Raw genomic sequence first — 24,831 nt, 5'->3', positions numbered from 1 at the left:
ATATATATATATTATATAAATAAGGACATTTGCCCGGTCCCCTTTGTAGCACATCCGGTGCGGAATTCAAAAACACTGTACGTACTCGGCCGATGATATTTACGACCTTTTGTCGTGTGTCCGCTGTCGACAGAGTACCTATCCCAAAAGCCCACCACCGTTCCCGTTCTGGTCTGCTTCACACGAGCAGTGTTCCCTCAGGAACTTTATTTTCGCGCATTACATATTGTATTATACTTGGATAAGAACGTTATATTTTGACGTTAAATATTATTAATACTATTTAAATCTCCGCCGAAGCCATAAACAATGCACAAAACAAAAATCAAAATTTTCAAAATATATTTTTGAGCATTAAAAAAAAAAAAAACAATAAAAAAGTCTACACTAGCTCTAAAGCAATGAGTATATTATAATTTTTAATATAAAATAAATTTTAAATAATGAAAAATTATTAAAACGTACAAAACACGCTGAAAATACCAGAAAACAGTGGTTTTTTAAAATCTTATAGGCAATTTAAAAAAATACACATTTAATGCTAGAGATATTCTGAGGCCAGATTTAGATTTAAAAAAAAACAATTTGGCTCTTGTGGCTTAAAATCGTGCTGTATTGTGCAGTGTTGTTGTACTTATTAAAAATATGAATAGACAGTGTTTAAATTAAATTTTTAGAAATTAATTTTGTTATTACAAATAATCACATATATTTTTATAGGAAATTTCGTATTTGAAATGCATTTATGGTGTATTTGTCGCAAATATTAAAAAATACTAATACGCCTTGGTGTGAAACCAAAAAGGTATTGGTTAGGTTTTAATTGGTTTTAAACTGTATAATGCAATTATTTGGATTCACTCATTACCAATTTAACATTTTGTAACGACAAGGTTATAAATAGTTACATTGAAAACGTGATATGAACAAATTTTCTAAGTTTTACCCAGGATCTGTGTTATAAATAACTCAAAAAGTCATTTAGATATCTTCTACTTTATAAAGATAAAAAAAATAAAACATTTTTTTTTACAGTTTTCCTCGAGTAGGTTAAATATTTTCGTATGGTTTTTTTTTTTTTTGTAGAATTTATTCGAATGAATGTTCTGAACATTTGATTGAAAACATTACCCGTTGAGTTTACCTAAAAGATAGGAAAAAAAAAACAAGTGGAAATTTCAAAACAAATATACTATACAAGGAAATAACAAATTCGTCAGAGTCCGACGGTGATTCTGTTTTTACAGTTGTTGTGACGAGCAGGAGCAGGAGGAGGGGGGGAGGGTAACGTGTTGAAATAAGAGTTTAGAAAAGTGAGTCATAACAAGCCAAGGGCGAGAAGAGGGACGTGACACGGTAGACACAAAAAAAAAAACACACCGGGCGCCCCCCCCCTCGCGGTCACCAGAGCCCATAAGCCGACAAATAAATATCTCATTTTTTATTTTTTATTTTTTTCACCGCCCTCGTTGTGACCCGAATATTTTTTCAGATAATCATTACACGCCTTCGGGCAAACAATAATTTAATTACGTTTCGATCGCGTCAACCGACCCCTCGCACAGCAATTTTCGCTACACGGGCCTTTGCTATAATACACTATACCAACCTCTACCCCCTCTTTCGACGCTTTGCGGTCGGTTTAAGCGCGGCCGTATTAAAAAGCATTTAACGGAAAAAAAAATAACCAGCTTTTTCCCACTAAAATACGTTTTTTTTTTTTAAATTCCTTATTATTAACTGTTTATTAATGCCGTCACAGCCCGCTGTTTTAATGCACACTCTTATGGATTAACGACGAATTTATTATACAGCATAATCAAAATTTCACCCTCTATTGCATAAACAAATTCACCCAAAACACTAAAACACACATTGTTCTGTCCGCTGAAATCCAAACTGGCCTCTGGTTTTCCTTGGCACTCTCAACTTGTATTTTAAATCGCCTCTAAAGAAGCTCTAAACTACCTACAAAACGAAAATCACTATTTTCTATGTGTTTCCTGAGTTTAAAAATACAAAATCAATTCCAAAATCAGCAAAAAACAAAAATAAATTCGAATGAAGCTTCATTTGGAACACGCTGAACCTCAAAATGGTAATTTTCACAACTTTTAAAGTGATTTGGAAAATAACTAGTCTAGATCAAGTACATCAAGATTTAAATAAAAAAATAAAAATGTAATTTAGTTTTTGTTCCAATATCTTGTTGTACTTGTGATTTTAATTACAGTAGTTTTAAATTAATTATTGATCATTATGTCATATTATCAACAGTTTTTATTCTAGAAAAAACTTAACCAACACTTGTGGTTATATATATTAATGAATTAAATATTTAATTTTATTATTTCTTTATTATAGTTTTTATTTGCGTTCAAGTTAAAAATTATAAACATAATTTAATGGGTGGTTTTAGTGGGTAACTCTTAAAAGTATACTTCATTTACCCATTTAAAGAGGAATAAAAATTATGTCTGGTCGTTAACCAGTCCTGAATAATTACCTTTCAAGTTGTTAGCGTTTAAAGTTAGTAGTCAGGTGACGAGTAGATTGTATATAATGCTATTTTTATCATTATAGCTTTAATGCGAATAACTCAGAGAGCATTTATTCAAAACTATTTAACTATTTAGATAATTCAACTATTTTGTAGATTGCTATTTGACTTTTAATATGTATCCCCTGAATAAATCCCTATAAAATAATATTTTTAATTTAAACTGATTATACTAATGTGTTAAAGCTATCGTGGATTGAAATATTATGTGGACAATTTTCATCATTAAAATGGTGAACTTTTTTTCTAAAATAATGGTTTTATGTAGAAAAATATATTATAAAGTAAAATTTGTATTACCCGGCTCTTGTATACTATATTATTTTTTGTTTTACTTTTTTATGTCAACATTGTTTTTTAACAGATTGATTTTTGTTTTGTTTTTAGAAAACGAGACAAGACTGAAAACCCAATTGGTGAGTTATTTTTTTATGCCCGTTTTCGAAATACTTATAATTTAAAAAATATGCGAGGTAAAGACTGCAAATACGATCTTACGGCGTGATGGTCATGTTTAATGGTTTGTGAAATGAGTTTTTCTTCAGTTTAAAAAAACAGCCCAGCAGAAACTTGAGAGGTATTTTCGTTCATCTGAATATTTGGTTTTGTAAGCCGTCGTCGTTGTGATTAAAACAAACGAACACGATCACGTGTCGTTTGTGTATATTATTCTTTTTATTATAATAATTGTGCGTGAAGCCGTCGCCGGGTCGAATATATCCTTCGCTTTTTTTATTATTATTCCGTTTGAGATTTTTGTATAATATATCCGCCGGAAGGGGGGAAAAGTTGAAATCGTCATTTTTTTTGTGCAAACTAACTTTAGAATCGAGGGATAAAGAAACATAAGTCAAATTAAACGCAGCAGAGAACTCTCAAAAGTTTTTTTTTTTGGTTCCGAAAGAAATAATAAAAGAAAAAAAGAAAGACCAAAATACTTAAAAAGTCACGGTGCATTTCAATTCCTCTCCCTTGGTTCTCTTTTAAGACTTTTCGATTGATATTAGAGTTTAGCGAACAAGTTTTCAAAGTCCTCCACACGTTATACAAACCATCCAAGGCGGGTTGGTATTAATGATTTGGCTTGCACGCGTTTAGAACCCTAGTTAACCAAGATCCATAATCCAAGTAACCGTCTCACAACAGTAACCTTAACGGTGCGTGTTTCCTGTTTATCTTTCCCTTATTTTCGTTCAGCCGAGATCTAATACAATTCTTTGAAACAACGTTAAAAGGCCTCAATTATTATTTGTGCCCGAGCTTTTCGTTAATTACTCAGTAGAAAATAAACCCACCGAGCAAAGAAAATAATTTAAAAAGTGGAAAACGATACTTGAATAATATATTGAATTAAAAGCACGTTGTTTTCGTAATAAAAGCACAAAAAAATATTATAAATTATTTTGGAAAGTTTTATTTTTCACTTGTTATATCGATTAGATTGGCGTAAAATGTTTTAAAAAAATTTGTCCAGTTGTAAGCTGAATAATAAATTAAATAACATGCTCCAAAAATATTATATTTTAATATTCTGTCCTCATTAATTTTCTATATTATACTGTTAAAAAAAAAAAAACTAGAAAAAACAAGTTAAGCAACGATAAAGTATACCTGTATAACCAAGAGCTTGAATGAATAAATTTGAAACAAAAAAACAAAGCATTGGACGTTATATGTTTAAGAATTTTAGAGGGTAGATAGAGAAATAGTCTAGTGTAAATATTCAAAGTTTGCCAAATTCTAAATATTTTAGTATAAACAAAAAAATGTATAAATAAAAAATGAGCCTTAAAAGTTTGTGACGGGCACGTGTCATTTGGCAGTTTCGGTAGAGCGTGTAATTATTATTATATTATTCCTTTTAACGGTTTAATGTGTTTACATTTGAGAACCTTTAACAATGCTGCTGGGGTGAAAATGGATAACGACGAGGGGAAGACTTCGTGAACTGACCGCAAGTTTATTAACAAAACAGTACAATTTTAAGATTAAACTCGAAGCTGATAACATGATTTATATAACGTTGTATTTGACGTGGAAATGGAAACACGCAAAATGTAGCTGCCGTCGTCGCGTTGTCTGTAGTTGAAATCTTAATCTCTGGAATGACATTTTGGAAATCAAACGGCAAAACGTCAACTCCGCTATTTCGGAATGACATTCGGTACAGTGTGATATTGTAAATAGCATCAGAACGTTATCCCTTTGGGGTGCGCACAAACGGTCGGGTCTTAATTGAAATCTCACCGATTCCTAGTGCTAGATTTAAACATTTTATTATTATATATATATATATATATATATGCACTGACTTTGCGAGTCGGAGAATTCGTCGACTTGATGTATGATTTTGCACCTACTTTTACTGTGAGCACAAAATATATTTAATATACCCCGTTTGAGATCTGCGACACATATTAAATACGTTCAAAGTCAAAAGCGTCTCTGGGGGCTAAAACGTAGCTCTTATAACGCTTGAACGACATAATATTAACGAGTCGTCTCGATTCCTCATTTCTAGTTTATACAATAATAATATACCAAACACAACACAACATGGCACACTTAATAGTATAATATACAATACGAGGACAGCTCCAGACGGATAAAATTTAAATTAAATAACGAATAAATACTAAAACAAATCACTTAACCTATTAACAATAATTGAAACAAAAGAAAAAATGCCAGTATACAGTACGATCGGTGTGACAATCTGTGTAAGGTTTGAAACTATACGTACAAATATCAATAAAAGCATTGTAATGACATTATATATGTGCTAAAAATTAGAATTTTTATTATAAGAAAACTGCCAATTACTTTATGTGTAATGTATAATTTACACTTGCTCCATTCAATTTTAATTATCCCAGTTGATCGGAGATAATATAACCGTATTCTTTACAAAATATGACTAATTATAAAGAATTTAACTCAAATAACATTATTCGAATAATCAGTTATTTTTTTAATCGATTAATATTAAACGTTACATTCGAAAATTCCACACCAAGTCACACACCTACCTAGGATACTGTATTCTTAATACAATAATTTTAAGTTATCCATTTTATTATTATCACTAACTTAAATTAAAAACACAGTGAAAGTTATTCGAAGCACTGTCGATTTGCCTCGAACATTCATTAAAATGTTCACGTAACGATATTTTCCACCAACTAAGTACTTTACTATGTAGTTAATGTGTTATGTGTGCAGACAGCAGAAATAACTTAGTGAAGTTTCATATTATAATATAGCGAACCATATAAACTATTATTCAGTAGTAACGGCAGTCTAGTAAAATAATTATTATTATATACATGTCGTGAAGGACCATTGACACTTTGCCAAGCCATTGTATGATAAAATATGTCTGAGAAACTTTACAGAAGAGGGTGGGCTTTACTATGCCTCCCGGGACTCGGTCACTGGGCTAGAGAGGACCTTTTTAAGCTGAATTTCTGAATTCCCCTACGATAATATTATTATTGCACAGTGTATAATACCAAAGTGTCCATCAAGGAGTAAATTCGAAAATAGAGTACAATGTATGTATATCTATTGTGTACGTTTGCGCTCACGCTTATTTTTGCTGTAGGGTGCCAAACAGTGATTTTTTAAAAGCCATGTACCTATAACCATAACCGTACATCGATATTCACAAACCAAAATTCACGAAAAGGCTGTCAACTGACACTTCTGCTCTCTGTTTTGTGTGCTCGCCAATTGCGTAAACAATATTATTTGCTTACTTGATTTATTTGTTCCCCAACTAATGTACTTTGTGAATATAAACTGTTATAGAAATAAGAATTAAGTTTGATTAGTCTCGAAAGAGCTGTCATCTGAGTTGTTATCACTTTGAAACTAATCATTATGTTTAATAATGACACTAAAGAAAATCAGAATACTCCAATATAATTTTAACAAGTTAGTAACCGAATACAAAAGCACTTTTTGTTATTTTTTTTCCTTAAAAAAAATGAAGAACCATATTTTATAGTTTTAATTAGATAATCATAAGTAGTAGGTATTACTAGATAGAAAATTATATTTAATTTTTTTTTCGGTAGGTTACAGTTTTCGTTCTCTTGTTAGACAGAGTGTAATCAATGCGACGAAAACAAAGCACACACGTTGGCGATGAAATAATTAATTCAATATATTTAAATTGTTAAGGTCGTGCGTGCAACGACGTCGTTCGGGGAACCATCTCGAACCGATACAACTTTTAATAACTTAATTCACTCCACCGCGCGGTCTCTGGATTATACTTTTGCGAAAAGTTTATGGTCATTGCTGGAATACGTGTTACGATTATGATAATCCGCAGTGTTACCATGGCTAGGCCAACGATGCCATCCATTCCAAGCACGATCGCTCGACCCGTTCAGATTACTCGATATAAATGTTTGCAATCATAACCGTTCTGTTTGGCATACATTTTTTACGAGCACAATGTGAGCTCACCGCGATTTCATGTTACAATTTAAAATATAAGGGCCGTGCGCAGTTTACGCCGCCGTTAAATTATAATAAGTCATTCACCGGCGACTTTATAACACTATAAAAAGACAATAAAACGTCTATTTCAAGTGGTCAACAAAAACAAACACCAACCCGTCAGACTACCCTGTAATTTGAAAACAGAGAAGCATATTGTAATGTCGTCGCAAAACACAATACACGCCTATGAATTATTGATGAAAAATATAATTTACCATTGTCGCGAGTGTGTTTGTCAATGTAAATTTAAGGTATAAATAGTTACCTGCAATCAGATTACTTCAAATGTAGGAACTAAACTCAATGCTGTTCACAAAGAATAATATGATTACTAGTAATCAAAGAGTTGCCTTGTTTCAAGACACTTAAGTCCTCAGGTCACAAAAAATTTGTTATTTTTTAATATGTTAAATATCATTAGTTTCTAGTCCTAAAATTCCACCTAAAAATTTAAAAAGTAAATACTTAAAAGAAGCGAAAGAGTATTTGGCAGATTTTAAATTTCAGCCGAACGTCGCACAAAATGTGCCACCAAACTGGAGACAAAGAAATTTTAGCGAATTTCGGATTCGGTTATTGTCAGGGGCCTGCACTGTCTGATGGAAATTCCTTGACTTGAAATCGTCCAATCGTTAATACGATCCAGTGGAACGTTTTGTTTTCCCGGTAATGCCTGGTGGACTTCTTTGTACGAATCTGGAACTTTGGTCTTGTTAAAAATTTACTCGATCCGATCAGGTTGAACGTTTTCTGGTGGATCAAGCACATAAACAGCAAGCATTCCTCTTCGGTCGGCCGTCGAATCCGCAGGGACTATTTCACCTGACTGAATTCCGTAACGATTCGCCATTTCCAACACGGTTTTTATGCCTCCCTCCGGTTCTGTATATTATTCTATTCGCTGTTGAACTTTTCGTCTGAAAAACAATCAAAATACATTGACAATCGACGACGGTCAACGTTGCTGGCTTATTCTTCGGCAATACAAAATTCCAGAGCGCTTACGACCCGATCGAGTCTTTTGCACTCAAACGCACTGTCGTTATTTTTGTAATCGAAGTAACGTCAATACATTATCCGTTTATCCGACTCCGAATTGAAATCAATCATGTTGCCGCAAGATTTTGTCGACCACATTAATCCGACAATTTCGATAGGTCAACTTAACCTTCCGAATTTTAGCCACTCCTCGATCGGGTAAACTCAAATTTTGTTTGTATCAAGCGACGACTACCGCAGAACTGGATGGAACACAATGTTGTTCTGATGAAATTAGAATTCATCGCATAACATTAATGCCGGTCTCGGCCGACCGGATGCTGTGACGCATTGCGTTGTTGGACACCCTGTGTACACACGGTTTGTTTGGTCGTTGGTTTTTTTTGATTATTACGAACGCTTTACTAACGACGGCCGGTATATTTGCTGCCCGCATGGCTTTTTGTAAAAATTTCATTCCTCGGAGCGGACCGTAAAATAGCGTAACAAAATATTTTTGCGCTACCCCGCTCGAGACCAACACCAGTGCTCTTACGTTTTTTCCGCCGATATTTCCCGAGGTAATTAAAGGCAACGGCTCTCGGGAAAATGCCTTCGGGACTTTTTGAGTAAAAATAAAAAAATAGAAAGAAAATCCCCGAGAGCAAACGATATGACGGGGGGGGGGGGGGGGAGGAGCGAATGGCCCGGGAAAACACTGTACGCGTTATAGACACGCCGCCGTCGTATTTTTTTATTCTGATGCAGCTCACGTCTTGGAATATAATATATACATCTTTATATATATATATATATATACACACACTATTTTTTTTTTTTTTTTCATTCTTCTCGCTTGCTCGCCGCCGCCACTTAAGAGATTTCTCGATTGCTTTTTCGCGCAACATAAATTTCGCCCTCCGCCCAAAAAAAAACCGGCGCACAGTGAAAAACAAACACGAAATAATCATGCCCTCCCCTCGGCTCGACAGAGACCGTCCGCCCCCACCCCCCCCCCCATACCCCCTCGCTACCGTTCGTTTCCGAGACCCATAACGATCCGGAATGCTTTTTACATGCGGCGTATCGACGATGTAAAATATACAACGAGCATATGCATATGACGCGTGCTTTCCCCGCGGGGAAAACCGAGCACAAGTCGGGGGGGGGGGTGGCGGAGGGAGGACCGACACTCCACAAGACAAACTGGCATCGATTTAACCCATTCTGACTGCGGAGAGATGATGTGTCTATATACATAAATAAGAGCAAATGTGTTGTTTTCGCAACGTGAAGGGAGAGCGCTTGGCGAATTGACGGCGAGCTCGTTCCACTTGTCAAAAGACACCGCGCAGTCGACCTAGAGCTAACTATCGTGAATTTGTTCGCGTATGTCGGAGAAATCACTTATGGCCACATCATTTTAAAACGTTGTAATTATTCACGCTAGAAGTTTGATTTACTGTATCAAAATCGAATTGTATTGTAAGTTATTGTAATTAACACGACGCGGTTGATTTATATTTCAGCACTCGACTTGTTCGGTTAGTCGTGAATTACTCAGTCGACACACCACTCAAAACTTCGTCACTTCACAAGAGCCCTTACACTCTACAGTATTAGAGAAAACAGCACGCTTTTAGTATATTTTCTAAACGCCGCTTTTAAAATCTCCAACGACGGTCTAAAAAACATTGACCAAATAATTGATATTTTTAATTATCATTTATTTTGTTTTTCGTTATTTTTTAGCATCAACAACAATGATTATTATTAGCTTAAAAAACATTATTTACAAAAGTAATGTTATTACAGAATATATTGGTTGGATATTATTAGTGAATACTGAGTTATTATGGCTAGATTACATTATGTAAGTTAGATGGTTTAAAAAAGGCGATGACCGTTTTTTTGGTGTCTTCTATGGGACCCAGTGATTCGAGATGGTTGGTTGGTAAGTTAAACTCATCTCCTATGATGGAATAATTTTGGCATTTGGTTAGCAGGTGTTTTACAGACATTTCTACCTTTCCACAGGTAATACATTGGACGAGGTCGGTTTTCGTCATAAAATGTCCACGCATGAGCCTCGATGGCCTATTCTCAACATTTTGAGAATAACACTTGTCTTTGTGGCTGAAGGTGTTTGGTGGTGGCTAGTAGTCTGTTAGGTTTTCAATTTCTCATAGTTTCATCTTTTTTAAAGTCTGAACTTCAAGGAAACAAGAGCTTAACTTTGCACTTTTAGACGATTTATCCTTGTTAATCTACAATCCTATGCTAAATGACCAATTTCTTCGCTTAGCCGAAACCAAAGCATAAACCAGCTTAGACCAAAAACCGGTCGGTGCGAGCCTCGTTTAATGTCGACAGTTTTAATAGCCAATCGATAGGCTACGGCTTGGTACTCGAACACGTGCCAACGTGGTGTTTGCGCTTAGAACTGTAATTTCGAATAATAATAACTTTCAAGGCTTTAGCGGATAGCCGATTCATGGTGCGTCTGTACTCTTGTAAAATCGCGCCTTAATGAGATGAACAATCTTGTGGGAGCCACACCCCTGTCAAAAACCCAATATAACTGCCAAACATACCGAAGGGTGGAGTAAAAAAAACAACGGACAAGTATTCCAAGTGCCACTGCACTGCATTGCCCGTTCATTAATCATCGGCTTTACCGCGGCGCTCATTAAACTCCGAGCAAAGTTCCTCCGAGGGTTTTACAAGTGACGTCTTCGCGGTGCGCGTAGCCGCCAAAAAGGTGTACTTAAGCAATAGTTAAAATATGCACGTATGTATGTACACACGAACAACATATACATATAGGTACACGAATTTTCCGACATTCACGGACGACAAGCTCTGTTATATCGGCCCTGAGGTACCGTACCAAAGGATAACGGTAATGATTATATTCGGAATAATAATAATAAATAGCAATGAATCCGAGTTCTTAACGCGAGAGGTTATCGCTCACACGTGTAATAATACTGTTGTTTAAATCCCGATTCAACGCGAGAACTACAAAATCCGAATTTGTATTGAAAAGTCCAAAACCTGGGTTTCGAAGTTCGGATTCTATAACTCCGGATTTCGGATTTTAAAACTCTTTTCCAACTTCCTTCTCCCCCTAGTTGCGCCTATGTATAATATAATAGGTATATATATATAGTTAATATATATATAGACTGTAGACCTGCGATGGACACGCGCGTACATATGGTAAATCAAAAACGATCGCGTGTGCCTTGTTGTTCAGCAATATAGGTGTGTACAAAATGTAATATATTATTATCATTATTATGTGTACGCGCGTCAGAGGTGGCCCGAGACTTTTGGCCGAAAAACGATAAAAGTGAAATATCGACACAGAGGACCGGCCCGATTTTTGTCAGTATATTATAGTCTATAGACGATTCCGGTGCCAATAAAGTTTTTCGCGGCAAAATATAAAACATTTTTCACCGAAAACCGAACCGATACCGATCACGGGAATTCGTTCCGACACGGTTTAATTTGGCGTAGGTACTCTTTTCCTGATAATGTGTGTGGTGTGTGTGTGTGTACATTTTATACTCTACAAAATAATAAACCGCGCCTTGGTCTTGGACGCTTCGGACGGGGGGTATCCTCCTTAACGGATGTGACGGGGAAAAAAAATAAAAATAAAAGTATGTGTGCGCTCCGAAAAGAGGGTCGATAAAACGCTTTGATGTGCAGTAAGGGTACATCCGATCCCGGCTATTGTGTTTTTGTACATGCGGAAATGCGCCATATATTTGCACTGCGGCCGGCCCCTTGGCAATTAACGGAATTGGATATTCTTTTTAATGCGCGGGCAAACGAACGAAACCGGCTAACGAGCTTGTGTGTGTAAGACGGGACCACGTCAAAAACGATTACCGTCCGTGACAAACTAGTTTGAACCGAACCGCTTAAAAAAAATTTGCCATTTATCCGGTACCCCCCCCCCCTCCCCCCCATTTCCCACTGATCAGTTATAACACTATCATATTGAATTCCAATTTATCTATTGATCCGTATAGTTGATAAGGAGTATAATGTGTAGTGTTTAACAACCTATAGGAAAAGTATTCATTTTTATTTTACGTGGTCGGCCTGTCGCTCGCTGTCTCGATTACTCGATTGCTGAATGCAGGGCATATGATATATCAATTTTGTCTCTTGGAAAGCGCAGATTCCTTGACAGGGGACCGATTTAGTTATGTTGATACGAATAAGGTGTTCCAGTTGTTTTAGACTAGGTAATATTATATTGCCGTTAAAAAAACGGTCCATCAATTTATTTTATTGCACTCGTCGATGTCGTGTTACACGGAATCATATGTTGTGTTGGTGCTAACTGCTATCATACCGTCTACAGCTTACGCCATTTTACCAGAGTTTATCAATTGAAACAAACACACAGAACGACAACCATACTGTAATAGAGCATTGCAAGAGAATTGACCAAGTCATAAGACCAAGAAAAGTAGTGCACTAAAACGACTCGATAGAACAAAAAAAGTCTGTAGCTGATAAAATGTTAAACAACGCGCTCTAAAAGATTAAAAAAAAATCATTAGCAGTGGCTGAAATCAAGTCAGAAGAGTACATGAAACGTCTTATCGTTGACGGCGAATTTTTTGGCGGAACAAAACGCGACTCTAATCTAAGTAGTATTGTCCGTTTGGTATTCGCGTTCAACCGGCAAAAATTATGTAAAAACACGAATGCGAGTGTTAAGAGAGGACAACGATCGTATCTAATACGAATCTCGTGACTTAAATGGCCCGAGTACGACCTCGGCCGAGAGTGATTTTGTCGAAAATGGCGCGTTGGTTTTGTCTTAATGTAGGCATAACGGGGAGTGGAAATTATTTTCATAGCAAGCAAACGGCGCGACGGTACTGCCGTTTTGGCTGCAGATACTATCGCTGGTCGTGACCGATACATGTTTGTTTGTGTTTACAAGAAGAATGTGCAAGACAAAACGGAAAAGTTTGATGAAACCGAATGCGTTTCCGGGTACGACGAGCCATGGAATATTGCACACGGGTTTCCTTTGGGAAATGCCGTGTATGAAATAAGTGCACAAACTCGAGGCCTACATATTGTTGACCGTCTGCCTGTCGGCACTAAACAAGTCGTCGCCCGTCGGTGCGGTGACGTTTGTTAACGGTTATTTCGACGGAAATTGATGTTTTTCCTTTTCCTTTTTTTTTGGTTTATCTCACCCCTCTCCCCCTCTCTCATCCCCGTAAAGTTTCACGGCATTTAAACCAAGTTTTGGCGGAGTAAATGATTGCCGCCCGAACTCGGCGGCGCGTTCAGTCATAAAACTTTGCCGACAAAAATCCGGGAGACGTATTATATTTATCTCGTCTGCACCGAAACGAAAAACAAGAAAAATAATTCCCTCGTTATTTTCCTGCTAAGGCCTAAGGTCCCGTCTGAATTGTTGCGTTTAACTAGCGAGAAAACGGCAAACGGAATAAGTTGTGAGAATGCATAGCATATTACGATAATTAGTGCGCACCAGGATGTATTTTTGATTATTTAATAGAACCCATCAAATTTTTTGCCGTGGAAAACCGCATTAACGATGAAACAGCTTAACCGATCTCTTTGTGTAGCACATCACTATACATCGGTTATCGTATCTGAAATGGGTGCAATTCACCTCAGCCCCTTCGAAGTCGAGAAAAACACCGGCGCGGTATAAACTTTTTAACGACGGTCTAATTAATTCGAAATTTGTGCGACATATTCTCTAGGTCGTAAATGTATAATACTACCAACATACGTTCACAACATTACTATACTGGCTTTTGTTTACATTATTGATTCTTTATGAACAGCGAACACTTAAGCAACTGTAAAATATTCCGTATCAGCGGTCACGCTGCCGTTTTGGAATCGCCTCGGTGCATTATTTTTTATATTTTTATTAGGTACAAAATAACACACAAACCATACGGAATAAATGCTTATGCGCTTTTTATTGAGCCCATAATCGGCGGTCGTAAGGTTTTACGGTCGAAGGTAATAACGACGAGCTCGGTGCAAAGGATAACGCCAACAGCGATTGAAGCTCGGCCGGCCGTATAATACAGTGCTGCAGAACTCCCAAACGCACAAAAGAAGCTAATTGTCTACCAATAAACACTCAGAACACGAATGGAGCGTTTAATCCCTTAATCCGTGTAACGTGCTGAAGTTCTGATAGCGTTTTGTAGTCATGTAACTATTACAGTGCTGCGCCTCCCCTATCTCCTCCGCTATTTGTGCGGTCGGCGATACCTAAATCCCTTTTTGCCAAAGCCATATATTGTGTGCTCTGCCATCCGCCAACATCGCCGCTATATTGTTACACATTCGGCGTGGGCTATTCCAAAAGCAATATAAAAAGACCTGCTGACCGCGCGCGATCATCCTTTAATACCAATGACTGTTATTTGTTATGCTATTTAAAAAAAAAAAAAAATGCGTTTTTAAAAAATATTTCCGGCCGTTTTATAAACCCTTTTGCGTTGCATTAGGATAACATATTAAATAGTACGACATCAAACCGTTTTGCCGTTATTAACGGGGGAGGGGGGGGAGTTATATTTTAAACCGAAAACGTCCTAAGTATACACTTATGTTTATTTTGATCTGCCATAGAAAGTAGAAAGTAAAAAAAAAAATAAAATTATCGGTTCATCGTTACAATATTATGAGTTGTAAATTTCAACAAGAATATTATACATATTAAATGGCCGACAGAAACGCATAGAGTCAAATAGTTAAATTATGATATTTTGTGTAAGCCACACAAGACCACGCCAGATCATGTTGATATTTCGAATCGAAATTTTAACGTTTACAAGAACGCAACCGCTTAATGGGTAATTGACGGGTAGTTAAATTCCCAGTAGTAACATAACATGCAACTGACGACTAAAATTGCTTAAACACTAGAAATGGTGTTTACCGACCGTCTTAGCCGTACATTATGTTTACACCAGCGGTCGTTAAGCAAATATTATTCATACCTCGTTAAGTAAATCAGAAAATGTTCGAGAATTTCCAGCTGTGGTAAACATAAAAACATGTTTATTACGGTACCTCGTTTGCAATTTTGAAGGAAACTTTTGAATTTAAAAGAAACTAAATTTTTATTTACATTTTTTTTAGAAGTCATGTGAAATCATAAAGACAAATCAGTTACCTTTATCCGTTACAACTAACATGTCTTCTTAATATTAATTCAATCAACCTCTGGCATGTTTGTAGGCCACTCGTCGTTTACCAACTCTGAATAAGTTGTTGATTTTTCTCCTTGGCATCGCTTTAGTGAACCATTGCTAGTACGGCGATTATTCGGTTTAGTAAGCAAATTGTTGATTTTGTGGTATTGGGGGCAAAATTGGGCGTTAAACCGATCCTCTTTGGAAATAAGGCAACCTGCAACTATTTCACGTATTTTCTTAGTGTTTGAATGCCAAAACTCTCATATAGTTAGTTTATATCTAAGTTTTAAAACGATTAGGGAACCCTTAATTTATTTACGGTAATTTTTTCGGGCCCAAGAGCGTAGTAATAATATTCCTCGGTGGACGTGTATAGACACGGACTTCTGTATAACAATATTGAAGTATAGTTCATACTTCGTTCAAACAAGTTTGGTATTATAATATACCAATATATTAAATATTATATATTGTGTGTACACCTAGAATAGTGAGGTATGCGACCGCGAGAAAGTTTAGCCGTTCCAAGCATTCGCATGCCCGCTCGGTAGAAATATGTTTTATGAAATTAGTTTTGCGGACAAAAAGAATAGTTTCGAAACTCTTTGGGAAATCCACGACTTACATTTTTGGTATTTCCCTCAATTAAACGGGGTTTTCCGCGGAGCCGATTGTTCGGCGACGACAGTTTTAATTTATTCTGCTCGTTCGTTATATGCAGCTGTAACGCTGTTATTATAATATACATTCAATGCAGTATGACCGACGACGGCAACACAGTAAACTAATTAATAAGTCGTATAATTGTGTACTCGCCAAAGCGAAATAACGAAATAGTTTAAACTGTATTATATAATTGTGCCATGCACATTTGTCAGAACAGTCATAACTTTTTACAACTTCAGATTATTTATATGTTATAATATTACAATACGTATATTATACGTCACTTCGAGTCAACGTGAACTTAAAATTTTAACATTAAAATATCTTAATACAACATTGCATAAACAATGCCTTTGTTTAACATTTGTCTCCGTGCATAATTTATTCACGTGCATTTATAATGTCCACAACATTTACAAAAGAACTAAATGCAAACTTTTTATGTTAAACCATAAAACATACTTACCAAATATTACTTGTTAGTTTTAACTAAAAAACTTAGTTATATCAATCCGTGGTGTACAATAGCAGTTGGGCACTATTAATTGTAGTCATTGATTACTTTCACTATTAACCGTAGTTAATATTTTAGTCACGACTAATTGAACTTTAATGATATGCTTTTAAATTATAAGTGCATATATTATATAAGCTCAACATAAAAGTAATTCTACACTACTAGTGTAAACGTATTATAATAAGCCTTATTTTAAATGTAAAATGTAACTTAACAATTATGTATAATTTTATTCGCAACTAATAGTTACATTTTCAATATGAACAATTTTACTTGCGTAGAAAAGGTATATTGTTCTTGATTAAAAATTAATTGTTTATTATCATTGAAATTGTTAATAATAAAATAAATCTAAATGTAGATAATATAACACTGCATATTACTGATGGGGAATGTGGTTAGGTTATAGTTAGACCATTATCAAGTTACTAGACCAAACAACTTAAGAATGTTGTGGTTTCCTTACCCAAGATAATGTTTATCAATAGAAAAACGAATTCAATAAAATATTACAACAAAAATATCCCTTTAATTACATTATGAGTTCTAAAATCACCATCAGAACTTAACATTAGGTACATTTAAATATTACTTCATACTAAATCTCTACAAGTATATTACAGTTATAGTATTAGCATTACATTCTTAACGGATGTATTGTTATAATTACAGTTACTTTTTACCGTTCAGATTTTATTTTTTATCATCCGGTTGCTCAAAAACTAATTACAGGCTGATTGTATAAGTATGTCCACTTTTGAGTTAGTCAATGTTTCACTGTGGTGACTGGTGACTACCAAGGATAGTGTCTGCAAACAGAGTAAAATAGTATACAAATCCATAAAAAGCTTTTGTTTGTTCGTATCGTACCTATGTTTGTATGTACACGTGATTTCATGACACTGATATTTTCCTATGAAATAATTTCTGAATAATTTATACAATAGATTGTGTTATACATACAATTGTACTTCGAGATATAAGATAAAAATATGATACCTATGTATTATTATTATTATTATTGGTGGTTAGCCGCACAAACACAAAACTAAAACAGCTAATTCGTCTGGGATTTAGCGATTTTCCGGCCAACCCTTATAGGTCGATTATCGTACACGCTATTTTTTTTTTTTTTAATTATTCATAAGTAGTAATAACTAGTACGGTTTAGAGCGCCGGTGACATCCCGGGGGCATGCGTGTAAAACACATGCCGGCGAAAACGTATCATATTTATTACTGTACCGCGTTCGCACCCTATAATCAGCGTTTCGGCGGGGTCTTGTAGATTAAAACAAAAATAAATACCCGTACATAATATAATATAAATCGTCTACGCACCGTAGTGTTGCCCGGTGTAGTATCTAGAGTGTAATTTTCTAATTTTTATTTTTTACTTTTTTTTCCCCCGTTGCCCTCGAATAATTTTTCGCACACGTCAACCCGACACGAAGATTTATATCCGGCCACCGGAACACGCCACGGTGCAATTAAACGCAATGATTCCACTAGGGGCGGGCCCGCGGAATAATAATAACACAGGACTCGGCAGGGGTGGTATACTTGTATATATTATAATGTATAGGATCGGTGTGTGTGTGTGTGTGTGTATATATACCTATAAATACTGGCCGGGAACGCTTGCATTATTCAAATGCAATCTGTCACACTATCCGAAAACGTCGGCTATCCGCAAACGCAGTTTATGGTTGCCACCACCGGGGTGTCACCGCTGGAAATACCCTAGCAAGACGGTCCCCAAGTGCTGAGAGACTGGTACAATAATTACCAAAAAACAACAGTCTCGTCGGGCTGAAACTCGTATCGATTTTGGATATCCTGAATTGGCCCCCGCTGTTACCCTAAACGAAAACATGGTAATAATACTACCAGCAGGAATAGTGACACAACTAAAAAAAAAAAAAAAATTGTTGTTCTAGTTATTTATATCAAACAATCACGCGGATTTGAATTCTGAATTTGCCTTCGAAAATACTTTTCTAAATTAATTGATAATATTAACGTCGTCAGCTATCAATCGCAGTTTTAGTTTTTCCATACAAAATTGCGATGGAAAAACGTTTACTGGAGACAAAATTGATTTTGTACTTTCCCTTTAAAGCGAGTCTTGAGTAAATTTAAACTGTTTATTTCTTAAAAGTCGTCAATGATAGACGAAATTGTCTACGCGCATTTTTGAATGACCTCTAGCCCTAAAACATATTACATCCTTGTTGAAAATATAATTACCCTATTCTCTGTTCGGTAATGCACAATGCACATAATATACGCATTTTTTTAGGGTACAAAATACAAATGTGCAAAATACAATTCTACTCGTGTAAAAAGTATTCACAAATAATAAAAGTAAATAATAATAAAAGACTGATTTTTTTTGTTTTGGTTTTTTTGTTACAGGTATGTCGGACGTTTTGTTTGTTCGGATAATGCTGCATTTACATAATATAACATTACCATGTTAATTCAAAACCAACTATTTATTCCTGCGTGTTAGTCTGGTTTCAATCAAATATTACCGTGAGAGTACCTACCTGCTCTATTTTGATGGGGATCACGGCATGTGAACAAATACAACGCAAAAATAATGCCATACTGTACACTATATTATAATATATACCATTTTTTTTTTTTTCATAAATGATGAAACTTTTTGAGATTGGTTTGTACATAATATATAAAAAAAGGGAAATTCTTATGATTTCATACCGCCAGCCACGGCCGTATGCAATAGTCTAAACCAACAGTACCCACTCGTTTCTGTGTTTTTAATATTTCACATTTTGATGTTCAAAACTGCAAATACAATGTTTACCTAACGGAACAGCAAAACTATATATTTGTTTAGCTTTTTCAATAGGTTCTACCGTAATGACTTGCCGAAAGAAAAATTTGACAATGACGTTATTGTAGTATCGCAAAAGGGTAGACACGCCATCGCGTTACATTGTGTGTTATTTTCGACCCCAGAAAAACTCTACGGACTTGATTAAAATCCCTAATTTGTTACCCGCCAAACTGAATATGTATTATTATTTTAATAACATATTGTGCATTTTTTTATTTCATACACAATTCGCGAGACATTGTAACTGTTTTTAATTAAATTAAAAACGATTTCAACTGTCGCATCGGTTTACATTATCAGGTAGTAATAATAATAAATCTGATGTAATCGATTTCGAGGTTTATGTTAACTAACAATAGAAAATAATTATGGGTTTTCTGTTTTTTTTTTTTTGTCAACGAATAGGAATGGTGGCTTGACTGATATATAATTGAATACACTTGGCCAAAAAATAATCTGCCCTGTTACCTCACCAAAAACGATTGCATTAAACAACGGGTTTCGGTGTCTCGTCGTTAAAATATCTGACTAATGAAAACAAAAACGTAGAACGTGTTACTCTTTGTTTTGAATGGAAAAAAAACTTTGGTTTTTATTTTTAACAGTAACTACTTACAGTTTATCGTTTAAACATAGGTTTTTTTTATTTCATACAATTCTATCGTATTATTATATTTTCTCTCGGCGGCTATCTGTATGGAAAGGCATTATTATTTGGTTAGAAAACATGATAAATTAGGTTATCCTCAAAACCTTAAACGTATTGACTTGCATGTTATTTTAAGTGATTGGTGCATAACATATTTTTTTAATTAAAAACTGGAAGTCACTTTCTAATATGGTATTTCAATTTTATATAAATATAAAATGTCGTTTCCTTATTTTATTCGGGAAAATTAAATAAAGCAAATTGATAGTAATATGAAGAGAATTTCAGTAATTTTTTTCAGTATTTCTTTATTTCATTCTAACCGGAGCGTGGGTTGCTTAAATTGAAAAATGTTATGAACAATGAACATTGTACATTTTTGAAGGTCCGCTAGATCTTATTAGTATTTTTTTTTTTTTTGTTACTTAGTTCGTTCATAAAAAATGTTATTTTACTTTTTACAAAATCCATTTAATTTAATTTTGAGCCCTTCGTTCATTATACTTTATGTTAGTATTAATTCAAACACCATTCAACTGAATTTAAATTATACATTTTTCGAATAACTTAATTCTAACAATTTAAAGTTGATAAGTAACTTGTTCAAACTTACAAAAATTAACAATTCAAATGGAAGCTGTTGATTATTTTGATTTAAAAATGTAATTTATTATTTATATTGAACGGGTATTATTTTGCAATAGGTACCTACTGATATTTTCGTGTTGCCAAAAAAGTTTTTTAATGATTTAATTGTTTTGTATTTAACTTTGTAAAAAATTACCACTGCGTATTTTTTTGTTTTTCTAGTCATTTTTTAAGAGTATTATGAAATAAGTGAAACTTAAATGACATTTTTCCTAAAAACTTTTTAGACATGTATTATTATGGTTGTGTATTATTATGATTACACCCAGATTACTTAGGGACTTGGCATAATATAGTTTGATGTTCATAATTCAGGCTTACCCTGTATATATGTAATTATTATTTCACTCGATTTATCCTGCCCTCGTGGCGGTCGTTCATTTGTCTTTTTCGACTTTCGCTGCGTTTGACGGCCGAACGCACGCTGTATTTTTTTTAATAGTTTTCTAAAATAAAAAAATATTTTTATAATTTCGACCGCGGTGTAATTGACGTTCGATAATGTATTATGATGAAAATCGAGAACCGACAATGAATCAACAGCTCATACAATAATTGATGCATATATTAATAATAGGTAACCTATTTTAGACTGCGTTAAGCGAAAAATAAACCCACGAATAACCGACGATGTGACTTTTTAAATATTATATAGTACCACAAAATGGATTAAAAAAAAAAGTTGTGGAATTTTTCTATGATGGCAACATTGTATATGTTACAGTGTTGTTATTGGGACAAAATATAATAATAGGATATTATACTTATTACAGCTGTTAATTTATTGGTGAATGTAAATTTGGGGAAATTCGATGTAGGTATGTATTATATTTCTCGGTGAACACTTCTGGACAAAATATTGAATATTTATTTTGGTATGATTATGATTTTACCGTGACAGACCCTGTTACAGGAAGTTATCACGATTAAAATTTAATTACGAGCATGTCAGATCGCACTTAATACACTTAGTACGTTTATGTACAATTTTAGACATTTATTAGACGCGGATTTTATTTTTGCCCGATTCTGAAACGTCAGTGCGTTGCGCAAGACAAACAATAGGCATAGAAAACAAAGACAAACAAAGGCATACATTAATGATGGTGTACGACCCACAGGCGTGAGGGCTGTTTACACGTGCGACCACACAAAGTCCTCGACATTGCGTTACACCTTTGGAGCCGTAAAAACGTTTTTTTGAATAATAAATGTACAATCCGATAAAGCACAATTACACGCGAAACACGATCCGGTATAGTTACTTGTCCGCGCGCCGTTCCGTTTCAGTTTTAATGACACTCCAATCGTTATCTTCCCCTAAGTCTTGTGCAGTGCACGCGTCGCTCACGGTTTTAACAACCGCCGGCGTATCTGTGTCGTACTACAACACAGCATTCGGTAGCCTATCCGGCCCAAATGCACAGAGAGTCGTCCCAAAGCAGAGCTGCACTAATCGGGTTCCCATTAAATCCTTTAGCTTTTTCGTGACATTTTTGATCGACAAGACGTCCTCGGCACACGACAACCTTGCATTTTTTTTTACCACCATCACTCGAGTCAATTTATCGTTGTTCTGAAATCTGATACATACTTCAAATGTGTTTCCAATGTTACGAATCGCAATAGAGCAGAACATAATAATATGTGCCGTGGCGGGATAAGACGTGCAAAAGTTTTCGGTCGAGGGACATTCGTAGGGAATACCCGGGAAAAGGTACACCGAACTCTATTGCTACACAGTAAGAACGTAGATAAATAAATGGAAAGCAAGACGGAAAAGTCAGAAAAAGGACGATTACGCAGTAGAAGTCAATAGTGGCATCCTCGTTAGTCGTCCACTTATGTTGACTAATGCTAAAACTCGGGTTGGTTAAATATGCTATCATTAACATGATTTTAAGGGTAAGTTCATCCAAAGGCGGCAATCGCAACCGTTAAAGTTTAATGGTTTTAGTTTATATATATATATATATATAAAACCTTATACTTATTTATAGCGCGTCACATTCGACTGTAACTAATCATTTTCTTTTAAGTGGATTTCCATCAATCATTGTTCTGTAGTGCTCTTAGGAAAATTGAGGTAATACTGATTTCAAAAAGTAATGAACAATAAAAAATACAATCCAATACAATAGATTACGATAATCGCTCAGTGTATCGTATCTAGACTTACATTAAAAGCGTTCATAAATTGGATTTTTGTATACAATAGTGAAAAAACGTAATACAAAATATAATGTATTCAAACGAAATGTAATTTGTCTTAATGGATCTACCGCGATCGCCTAGTGTAGGGTGAGTTGTGTTTGAATATAATATTTTTTTTTTACTATGATTTCTTTCTGCAATCCCCACGATCGCTGCGTATCAAATTAGGATAATATTATACCCTTTGATATTACGATTCACAGTTGTTCCTTTTTTTTTTTTGCTTTTAAAAAAATATATACCCGAGGGACAGCACTCTCGGCGAACATGTATATTGCATCAACACTACAATTTAGTACACCGTTTACATTCATTTTAGCTGATGGCAATACGCTATTGAACAACATATTTTCAGAACCCAATGATTCAGCAGACGGTCTGAGGCTATCGGACTCGGAGTCCCGAGCTCAGTGCATTTTTTAATCGCAGTTGGTTATACTTCCCATTTCCGTTTTCCATAATATTATTGAAACGTATACAGTTAAATTTTCGAAAAAGAACATGTCGATTTCTGCTTGCCTCTGTTTTTGAGTAATTGGATAAAATGATTATTACAATACGCAATATTGTAGCCACAGTAATCTTAACGCTCACTCGTTTATAATGTATAATTAAATCACTACTTATTCAATTTAACAAGTACACAGAACGACATGTTATCAGATTCTGTTGTACAATGTTGCGCGAGGATGTTAGACGTGACTTACGTGTACTTTGTACATATTACGGTTACTTAATGTTAACACTACCTACTTGATATGCATCTACACGTCTAAATACACCGCCGACCGTAACGATAAGAAGACATATAGCTGTGTGTGCGAAGAGAAAATTATAGGGTTCTGACACTAGGTCGAATCATACATTTTCCAGCGACGACGGAATAGGGCGGTAACACGGTGGTAAGCCTATGCTGCTCTTCGTCGATGACTCTACCAGTAGTGTGTACATTTTCAATCACAGCTAATTTATTGAGGTTTCTCCCCCGGAATGACTGTTGACACGTCTGATTTGGAATAATAATAAAATCCAAAAATGGGCCCGAAAATATTCATTATTGATACTCTTATAAAGTCCATAGAGTTTACAAACACGATGCCAAAATATTTGAAAACAATCAAACTGTTCGTTCGGTTTAAAAAAAAAAAAACTCTAATTAAAAAAAGGCCCACCCCCAAAATCCAAATTTTAACCAATATTAATTGTCAAATTCATCGTCGGACTGGATCCGTATCTTTATTGGCTTCTAAAGTCCTACAAATTCGATATGTTGTGTTAATCAGCTTTTGCGCAGTTTTTTACAGACATTATAACAGCTTGGGTTTTATCGATCAAGCCGATCTAAAACCAAGTCCAATAGTTATTATTATGCAAACTCAACACTTCACGTTTGGTCATTTGTATTTTACGGGACACACGACGGTATCGTTAAAATGATATGATAACAGTAGTGGTTGGCGTTTTATGATTTGCCCATCCGGAGGTGCAGCGTTTACTACGTGAATTTTGTTATTTTTCGCTTTTGTTTTATCTTTTTACACAGTGGTTCATTATTTATGGGTTAACACATCACACATAATATTATACAGCGTTCAGTAAATCATCGTTACAATAGTACCGAGTCGACCGAGTTTCGTCCACAGAATTTATTACCGTAACCTAAAACATGGTAGTCTTGTGCCATGTTTTTTTTTTTTATCAGATAGCCAATTATTTCCATTCATTCAAAGCGAACGACGACGACAGCGAATTTTAGCCGCGTTAGTTATATAAAATTCGAAAACGTCCATTTATTTGGGCGCTCTTGAAAAAACAAAACGGTATTTTCGTTCGACGATCGATTCGAAGTGCTTAACATTAATAATAATAATATTATTATTATTTTAATACGACGCATCTATTACTACTGTCTTGACAGTTTTAAAATATAGACAACACCAAACGCCACGGGCCCGGAGCCAAGGTATGATAATTTAATTAATGGATT

General features: G+C 35.1%; 1 protein-coding gene across 5 annotated transcripts in view; it reads left to right on the top strand.

Annotated features, from left to right (window-relative positions):
* LOC126841905 (uncharacterized) overlaps nucleotides 1-24,831 on the top strand; it is a 158,185-nt gene that overhangs the window by 31,769 nt on the left and 101,585 nt on the right. For 4 of the 5 annotated variants that reach the window (XM_050578679.1, XM_050578678.1, XM_050578680.1 and 1 more), the window contains exon 2: nucleotides 2,948-2,976. The exons of the other annotated variant lie outside the window; for it this stretch is intronic. The gene's annotated coding sequence lies outside the window, so the exon portion shown is untranslated. The remainder of the gene's footprint in view (nucleotides 1-2,947; nucleotides 2,977-24,831) is intronic. 5 annotated transcript variants of the gene reach the window in all.

This window comes from Adelges cooleyi, unplaced genomic scaffold (assembly GCF_023614345.1).
Source record: "Adelges cooleyi isolate 19-005CV unplaced genomic scaffold, UGA_ACOO_1.1 ACOO_flye_CR_arks_rails_tigmint_CR_PRNA_41, whole genome shotgun sequence".
Lineage (NCBI taxonomy): Eukaryota > Metazoa > Arthropoda > Insecta > Hemiptera > Adelgidae > Adelges > Adelges cooleyi.
Note: the sequence above shows the minus strand (reverse complement) of the source record. Positions and strands in the feature narration are given on the sequence as shown.